General features: G+C 39.6%; 1 pseudogene; it reads left to right on the top strand.

The window, feature by feature from the left end:
- The first annotated feature begins 421 nt into the window (after positions 1-421).
- LOC100612735 (mitochondrial carrier homolog 2-like) lies at positions 422-1,314 on the top strand (annotated as a pseudogene).
- The last annotated feature ends 8,261 nt before the right edge of the window (positions 1,315-9,575 follow it).

The following is a 9,575-nucleotide window of genomic DNA, read 5'->3' as shown; positions in this document are numbered from 1 at the left end:
AGGATTGCTTGAGCCCAGGAGTTTGAGACCAGCCTGGGCAACATAGCAAGATCTCATCTCTAAAAAAATAAAAATAATAAATTGGTCAGGCATGTTGGTGCATGTCTGTAGTCCCAGCTACTCAGGAGGCTGAGGTTGGGAGGACCAATTGAGCCTGGGAGGTTCAGGCTGCAGTGAGCCATGATCACACCGCTGCACTCCAGCCTGGGCAACAGAGCAAGACCCTGACCCTGTCTCAAAACAACAACAATAACAATGAATAAATAATGTCTGAAAACTCCCCATATCTGGGGAGAGATATAGACATTCAGATACATGAAGCTGAAAGATTTCCAAACAGGTTCAGTCCAAAGAAGACTTCACCAAGATTCATTACAGTCAAACTGTTAAAAATCAAGGAGACCCATTTTAAGGTGACATTATGGCAGATGTAGCCAGTCAGGTGCTTCTGGGCTCTGATCTCACCATCCAGTCTCAGTCGCTTATATATGTGAAAGCTCTCATCCAAGTGGGAGATGAGCCTGGTTTTCCAACAATAAGACAACATGTTTTTGGGTGGTATGTCAGCTTCCTGGTGTCTTTAGTTGTGCTTAGCACATTATGAGCATCAATGGGAGGCCTTAGCACATGGTAAGCATGAACTCCAAGGCTGTGCTCAGGAGTCCTTGAAAATATGATTCACAGTAAAGTTTTACAGCATTACCAGGAATGTGACAAGATTGAGGAGTTAGGACCTGGTAATGTACAGAAAGAAGTCTCATCTTCCTTTGACCAAGTTATCAAGAAGGCAATTTGAGAGATAATCACTCATTTTGCTGCTGTCCTCATCACAAATCCCTTCCATATTATCACCGAGGTACAATTCATTGGCAGGGAACACAAGTACTGCAGATTTTGTGACTCCATAGCAACCATCTATCAGGGAGAGGGCATCCTAGGATTTTTCATGGGTCTTGTGCCTCTGCTCCAAGGTGACATCATTTCCTTGTAGCTCTGTAACTCACTGGCTTACCTCATCAATATCTATGTACTTAACAGTGGGGTTTCCACCATGAATGAAATAAATAATGATTCCCAAGTTGTTACAGAAACTTTTGCCAGTATGTTGAGCTAATCTCTTGTGTTTGTCTCTAATTTTATGTCTGTCGACAGCCGAAGGCTTGCTGGTGGATCCTTTCCTTATTGCCCAATGTACACTTCTTGCATAGATTGTTGGTGCATGCTACATTACAGGAAAATATGAGCTGAGGAAATAGCTTGCTTTTCTGGAAGGTCCCCTTTGGGAAGACTTATTATTGTGACCTGAGAATGTAATTTGAATATGTGGGACAGGGACAGTGATATTTCTATAGTCCCAGATGCACAGAATTATGGGAGAGAGTGTTGATTTCTGTACAACGTGGCATGCATTTAAAATAATCACTTAATATCAGGGAAGAATCAAAGACAGAGAAGTTTGAAAGCAGTAAGAGGAAAGAGGTGCATATAAGGAGACTCCTTATATGACAGCCATAGAAAGCTGTCAGTGGGTTTCTCAGCAGAAACTTTGTAGGCCAGGAGGTAATGGAATGATGTATTTAAAGTGCTGAAAGGAAAAACTGCCAACCAAAATACTTTAGCTGGCAAAGCTGTCTTTCAGAAATGAAGGAGAGCTAAAGAGTTTCCCAGACAAATAAAAGCTGAGGGAATTAATCACTACTATACCTGCCTACAAGAAATGCTGAAGGGAGTTCTTCAAGCTGAAATGAATGGATGCTAATTAGTAACATGAAAACATAAAAGTATGAAACTCACCATTAAAAATAAGTGTACAGTCAAATTCAGAATACTTAATACATTCAAATTCAGAATACTTAACTCCAGTATAAAGCTTAAAAAGACAAAGCTATTAAAAATAACTACAGCTCCAAGACTTTTTAATGGATACATGATATAATAAGATGTAAATTGTGACATTATAAACATTAAATGTGTGTGGGGGGTAAAGGTGTAGAGTTTTTGTATGCAATCAAAGTTAAGTTGTTATCAGCTTACAATAGACTGTTATAACTATAGTTGTTTAATGTAAGCTTCACAGTAACCACAAAGCAAAAACCTATAGTAGATACACGAAAGATAAAGAGAAAGGAATCAAAACATCTCACTACGGAAAATCATCAAATCACAAAGGAAGATAGCAAGAGAGGAAGAAAGGAGCAAAGAATCAACAAGACAGCCAGAAAACAATGAACAAATGGTAATAGTAAGTCCTCACCTCTCAATAATTACCTTGAATGTAAATGAATTAAATTCTCCAATAAAAAGACATAGAGTATCTGAGGGGATTAAAGCGACAAGACCGAATATGCTGCCTACAAGAGACTCATTTGAGCTTCAAGGACACATATAGACTGAAAGTGAAGGAATGGAAAAAGATACTCCATGCAATTGGAAACCAAAAGGGAGTAGGGATAGCTATACTCATGTCAGACAAAATGACTAAGCCAAAAGCTGTAAAAGGAGACAACAAAAGTCTTTATATAATGACTTATATATAACTGTAAAGCAGTCAATGCATTAAGAGGATGTAACAATTGTAAATATACATGCACCCAACACTGGAGCTCCTACATATAGAAAGCAAATATTAATTAATCTGAAGGGAGAAGTAGCAACACAATAATAGTAGGGGAGTTCAATACCCCACTTTTATGTATATATAATTTTTCCACAAGTTATTGAGGTACAGGTGGTGTTGGGTTACATGAGTACATTCTTTAGTGGTGATTTGTGAGATTTTCGTGCACATATCACCCAAGCAGTATACACTGCACCATATTTGTAGCCTTTTATCCCTTGTCCCCCTCTCACTCTTCCCCCAAGTCCCCAAAGTCCATTTCCATTGTATCATTCTTATGCCTTTGTGTCCTCAGAGCTTAGCTCTCACATATCAATGAGAAGATACGATGTTTGGTTTTCCATTCCTAAGTTACCTCACTTTAAATAATAGTCTCCAATCTCATCCAGGTTGCTGTGAATGCGTTAATTCATTCCTTTTTATGGTTGAGTAGTATTCCATCGTATAAATATACCACAGTTTCTTTATTCACTCGTTGATTGATGGGCATTTGGGATGGTTCCACAATTTTGCAATGGTGAATTGTGCTGCTATAAACATGTGTGTGCAAATATCTTTTCCATATAATGACTTCTTTTCCTCTGGGTAGATACCCAATGGTGGGATTCCTGGATCAAATGGTAGTTATACTTCTAGTCCTTTAAGGAATCTCCACGCTGTTTTTCATAGTGGCTCTTCCAGTTTACATTCCCACCAGCAGTGTAGAAATGTTCCCTGATCACAACATCCACGCCAACGTCTACTGTTTTTTGATTTTTTGATTACAGTCATTCTTGCAGGAGTAAGGTGGTATTACATTGTAGTTTTGATTTGCATTTCCCCGATCATTAGTGATGTTGAGCATTTTTTCATGTTTGTTGGCAATTTGAATATCTTCTTTTGAGAATTGTCTACTCATGTCTTTAGCCCACTTTTTGATGGGATTGCTTGTTTTTTTCTCACTGATTTCTTTGAGTTCATTGTAGATTTTGGATATTAGTCTGTCATATGTATAGATTGTGAGGATTTTCTCCCACTCTGTGGGTTGTCTGTTTACTCTGCTGACTGTTCCTTTTGCTGTGCAAAAGCTCACAGTATAATAATGTATTGTATACTCAAAATTTGCAAAGAGGGTAGATCTTAAGTATTCCATACACACACACACACACACACACACGATAACTATTTGAGGTGATAAATATGGTAATTAGTTTGATTGTGCTAATCAATATAAAAAGTATACATATATCAAAACTCTACACTAAACACTTTAAATACAGACAATTTTTATTTGTCAATTATACCTCAATGGAGCTGGAAAAAAAAGGAAAAACATAAAGCAGGGGATTGGCAAACTTTTTTGGTAAAGCTGAAAATATTTTCAGCTTTGTAGGCCACAGGATCTCTGGCATGAGTACTCAACTCTGCTTTTTAACATGAAAACAGCCATAGACATAAACAATAAATAAATGGTGTGGCTATGTTTTGATAAAACTTTATTTGCAAAGCAGAAATTGGGATGAATTTGGCCTGTGGGCTGTAGTTTGCTAATCCCTAAAGTAACGGGGCTATAATGGTGGAATGTCAGGTGCCAAGGAAGAGTTTCAAGGAGAGATTATTTTTTAGGAGATTAGGGGAGTTCATTGGGTTAGGAGACCTGTCTGGCATCCTTCAACCACTTTTGATTTTCTTGAAATTCACTTGTTCATTTATACATTTATTCATCTATTATTCAAGTCATTGACTGAAGAACGCTCTTTCCTGCTATCAGAATCTCTGTGAACAAGAACGATTCTGTCCATGGCTTGGGGCCCCCCAGTGGCAACAGTTGCTGTTCCTGGTGATGCTCACTAACACTTCTGTGCTGGCTTCAAGCAGGCACCTTGTGATAGAGGCACTTTCTGTGGAGTGAGGAAGGGCTGGTTTCAAGTGCAAGAAATGGGTTTTGCTGCTGCACTCTGCACTCAAAACATTGCAAATATGTTTAAAATAATGAGACCCATTTTCTATACTCAAACCAGTACTTACAGATCAATATAAATTTTACCTTCCAAAGTAGTTACTTGGAAGTCTTAATACTCCCAAGATATTGTTATTATTCCAAAAAGTTTAAAATTCCAGAGCATACGAAGTGCTCTTTCGAAGATTTTTCATTTAGGAGTGCAATATATTATATTACTGAATGTTTAGAAAACAGAGAAATGAAAATAACATCATGTATAATCCTAATATCCCAACAAAATGTAGGAAGTGCCTAGCACAGAACTTGGCATATAATAGGTGCTCAGAAAGTATCTGTCAAATGAATGCATAAATGTATATTTCTTTTGAAAATCCAGTGAGTGGCAAATCTTTATCCTTTAAGGGTAGATTTCATTTTTGGAAATAGCCAATAGTTCTTTTAAGTCAATATGTTGATACAGGGAATTATCAATATTTTTCACACTGTTCCTGAGCATAAATGAAGTTAAACTATGAAATATTGGGAATAACTGGGATGGTAATTAGAGGATTTGAATTCTAGTCTGAGCTGTGATGTTAACATGCTCTGTAACCTTGGGAAAGCCCATTCATCCACCCACCCATCCATCCATCCATCCATCCATCCATCCATCCATCCATCCAACCATCCATTATGACAAACAACAGAGACATGGGCCCTGTCTTTTGGCATTTATAGCCTAGGAAGAGAGCAGACTTTGATCCTTCTGTGGGGACAGGATTGAGCAGGGTTAGGAACATGTACTCTAAGAACTGAAGGACCCTTAATTTCCTTATCTGTAAAACAGGAGACTTGGGCTGGATGGTTTTCAAGATCCTTTCCAGTTCTGGCATGCTATCACTATGGTTTTATTGTTGCTGTTGATCAGAAAGCAATTTTTGAAATGAATCAGTTTCACCTGTGTATACATGTGCTGTAGATTTGGCTTGCAGCTTTTTAGGGGAAGTCAGCATGCTAGGAGCCCCTGTCTTTGATGTCTCTCCTTTGATGCTCAAGGGGCAAACTTCAGGGTAGTTTCTGGAGGGTAGTGATTATATTGGATCTATCCCTGTTGTTGGCTGCCTACAAAAAGTTCTTACATCACTAAGGGGCTGCTGAGCAGTCTAACAACATGGATGTCATGAGGGGTGCTTCAATGTTAGCTACAGTGAGATGGCCTCTTTTCAACAGGCCGGGGCTAAATCCCATGACACCAACCACTGGTCTGAGGGCTTAGATGTGGTCATCACAGCTTTGGCTTTCTTGTTCAAATGATGCACGCAGATTTGTAAACTTTAGGCATTATCTCTAGCTGGAAGATGTGCTCTGACGATCTCTTCTACATACCTAATTATTTCAATTTTTGACAAATTTCTTGGAAGAATTATTTTGGCTTTGTGTACTTACAGCCTTCACAGGGAGACTCACCAGTCACCGTAGCTGTGTGAGTTTGGTTAAAGTTATTTATCTTTTTTTTTTTTTTTGAGATGGAATTTTGCTCTTGTTGTCCAGGCTGGAGTGCAATGGCATGATCTTGGCTCATTGCAACCTCTGCCTCTCGAGTTCAAGCAATTATCATGACTCAGCCTCCCGAGTAGCTGGGATTACAGGCATGCACCACCACACTGGGATAATTTTGTATTTTTAGTAGAGATGGGGTTTCTCCATGTTGGTCAGGCTGGTCTTGAACTCCCGACCTCAGGTGATCTGCCCGCTTAGGCCTCCCAAAGTGCTGGGATTATAGGCATGAGCCACCATGCCCAGCCAGTTCTTTATCTTTTTAGGACTCAATTTCCCAGTGTTTCTAATGAAAGAGATCAATTAGATCATCATGAGGTCTTTTTGCACCATTAAAATCCTACAGTTATCTAGAAATGACACCAACCATCCATACTCCACTTTTCCATTTCAAAAGAATCTTAGAAAATAGACTGGAAGTGTAGAATGTTTTAATCTCAAGACTGGATAGGTATTAAGTATACTTTTTTATTGTTATTGTATTTTATTTAGAGTTAGGGTCTCCCTCTGTCACTCAAGTTGGAGTGCAGTCGTACAATGATAGCTCATTGAAACCTCAAAAGAGGGCTCAAGAAATCCTCCCACCTCAGCCTCCTGAGTAGCAAGAACTATGGGTGCATGCCACTAAATCTGGCCAATTAAAATTTGTGTGTGTGTGTGTGCGTGTGTGTGTGTGGAGTTGTGGTCTCACTGTGTTGCTCAGGCTGTTTTTGAACTCCTGGCTTCAAGTGATCCTCCTGCCTATGCCTCTCAAAGCCCCCTTCTAGAGGGCAAAACAGCTGGAGCCCACACAGTTCCATGAAACTGCATCATCATTCCATCTCTTTTTCCTTCTCCTTATCCTTTTTCTTTTTTGCTTTGGGGATTATAGGCCTGAGCTACTGTACCCAGCCTCAATTTTTAAATTAGTTTTTAAAAAGTTGTTTACAAAAGTAATACTAATCAATGCAGAAAATATGGAAAACAAAGAACAGTAATACTAAACACACACATGCTTATACAGTCCCATGTTGCTTAATGATGGGGATACATTCTGAGAAATGTGATTAGGTGAGTTCATCATTGTGCGAACATCACAGAGTGCACTTACACAAACCTAGATGGTAGAGCCCACTATATACCTAGGCTATATGGTATAGTCTATTGCTCCTAGGCTACAAACTGTACAGAATGTTACTGTACTGAATACCGTCGGCAATTGTAACACAATAGTATATTTGTATCTAAGTATGGAAAAGGTACAGTAGACCAGGTGCGGTGGCTCTCACCTGTAATCCTAGCACTTTGGGAGGCCAAAGCGGGCAAATCACCTGAGGTCAGGAGTCTGAGAACAACCTGGCCAGCATGGCGAAATCCCGTCTGTACTAAAAATACAAAAAAGTTAGCCAAGCACGGTGGCGAGCGCCTGTAGTCCCAGCTACTTGGGAGGCTGAGGCACGAGAATTGCTTGAACCCAGGTGGCAGAGTTTGGCAGTGAGCCGAGATCATGCCACTGCACTTCAGCCTGGGTGACAGAGCAAGATTCCATCTCAATAATTAAAAAAAATAAATAAAAGAAAAGGTACAGTAAAAAAAAAAATCTTAGGGGATCACCATTGCATATGCAGTCTGTTGTTGACTGAAATGTCCTTGTGTGGGGCATGATTGTGTGTCTGTGTGTATAACTCAGATCTTTGTGTTATACACCCAGAGACAGCCACTACACATATAGATGAATCTACCTTTATTGATAAATTCTATTTTGTCTATAGATAGGAATGAATAACATCATGAGAAATGAAATCATGTCCTACATATTTTGTAGCCTCCTTTCACTTGGCAGTATATTGTAAATATTTTCAACATTTACCCTTCTACAATGATTTTTGTAAAAAAGATTGAAAGGTATTCAGTTGAATGTCTATGGACAGTGACAGCACTTTGAGACACAACTTTCCCCTTCTAGAGGGCAAAACAGCTAGAGCCCACACAGTTCCATGAAACTGCATCTCACCATTCCACCTCTTTTTCCTTCTCCTTCTCCTTTTTCTTTTTTTCTTCTTCCCCTCACTCTTCTTTTTCTTCCTTTCCCACTGTCTTCTCTTCCCTCCTCTTTCTATTCTTTCTCCTTTTCTTCATCTCTTTCTCTTCTTTTGATATTACAATGGAGCTGGTTGTTTGCAGAGATGTCAGGCCAGTAATTAGATTATGTGAGTGAGTATGCATGTGTCTCTGTGTATTCTTTTTAAAATTTTAATTTTTAGAGATGGGGTTTTGCTCTATTACCCGGCTTGGAGTGTAGAAGAGGCACAATCATAGCCCACTGCAGCCTTGAACTCCTGGGCTCCAGTGATCCCCCATCTCAATCTCCCAAGCAGCAGGGACTATAGGCACAAACCACTGTGCGTTGCTGCCTGTATGTTTTGATGGCTGCACTGTTGTCCTTGAGTCTGCTGAGTCACTAAAGGCACATCTTGGAGACAACCTCTCAAAGCCAATCAGTCTTCATGGAGTCAGGACTTCATTAGAGATATTCAAGGTGGTAGAAGTGGGTCTAATATAAGACAGGCCTTTTTTTTCTTCTTTGGGTTAGAGAAACACAGAATTGAATTAAATCGTCTTTTGTAGTGAGCTCCCTGTTAATGGTTGCATTCCAGTAGAGGCCATCTGACCACTTCTTGCAGGCATTGTGTTCCTAGACAAAAAACCCCCAAATTTTGTCCTGAACCAGATTTTCCCTGAAGCTTCCCCAAAACACTTTAGTCTAGCTATACCTTTAGGTTAGATTCAGTGACCTCTAAATTCTTCCAAGTATAAGATTTTCTGATTCCGTGATTTGTGACAGACTTTTTCCCAAGATCCTAGTATTTAACTTCCTGAAATGGATGCTGGTTAAAAGGCTTACTTGGAAAAGGAGATAATTAACTAATTGCAAATAATGAGATTTCAGTTTATTTGGAAATTTTAGTAGTTCAGGTTTTCCATACCCCTCACTTCCATAGGTACATGATGCGATGTTTTAATGATGAAAGTATTAAATACATGTGGAAGCATGCAGGGAAGATAACACACATACGTTCTAGACAGACAGATGTTAGTTTCTACCCGTGTGCTTGAATAAGCTACTAGGTCCTGCATGGACTGTCAAACTAAAGACCCTTTAAATGCCTTGACTGAGCAATTTGGCTGTACCCCATTTTCCCATTTCAAAACATTTCAGATTCCCTTTGCTCCGTGAAATGCATGAAAGCTGCTTCTGACCACAGAGACTAACGTGCTATCCCTTTTATCTCCAAAACGGGCTCCCAATTGGTTCCAGGGAAAGTGATTTCCCCAAACTTGGCTGCCAGCTGTAATTGGTTTATATGTGACCCATTCATTTCTACATGCTCATTAGCGCTGGGTGCTGGGGTCTCTTTGGTCTCTGGCAAGCAGCTGGACGAAGCAGCATATGCTGGCTGGTGTGGTGGTAGAGACCTTGGAATTAAGAGGTCTACCCTG

This window comes from Pan troglodytes, chromosome 18, assembly GCF_028858775.2.
Source record: "Pan troglodytes isolate AG18354 chromosome 18, NHGRI_mPanTro3-v2.0_pri, whole genome shotgun sequence".
NCBI classification, from domain to species: Eukaryota; Metazoa; Chordata; class Mammalia; order Primates; family Hominidae; genus Pan; species Pan troglodytes.
Note: the sequence above shows the minus strand (reverse complement) of the source record. Positions and strands in the feature narration are given on the sequence as shown.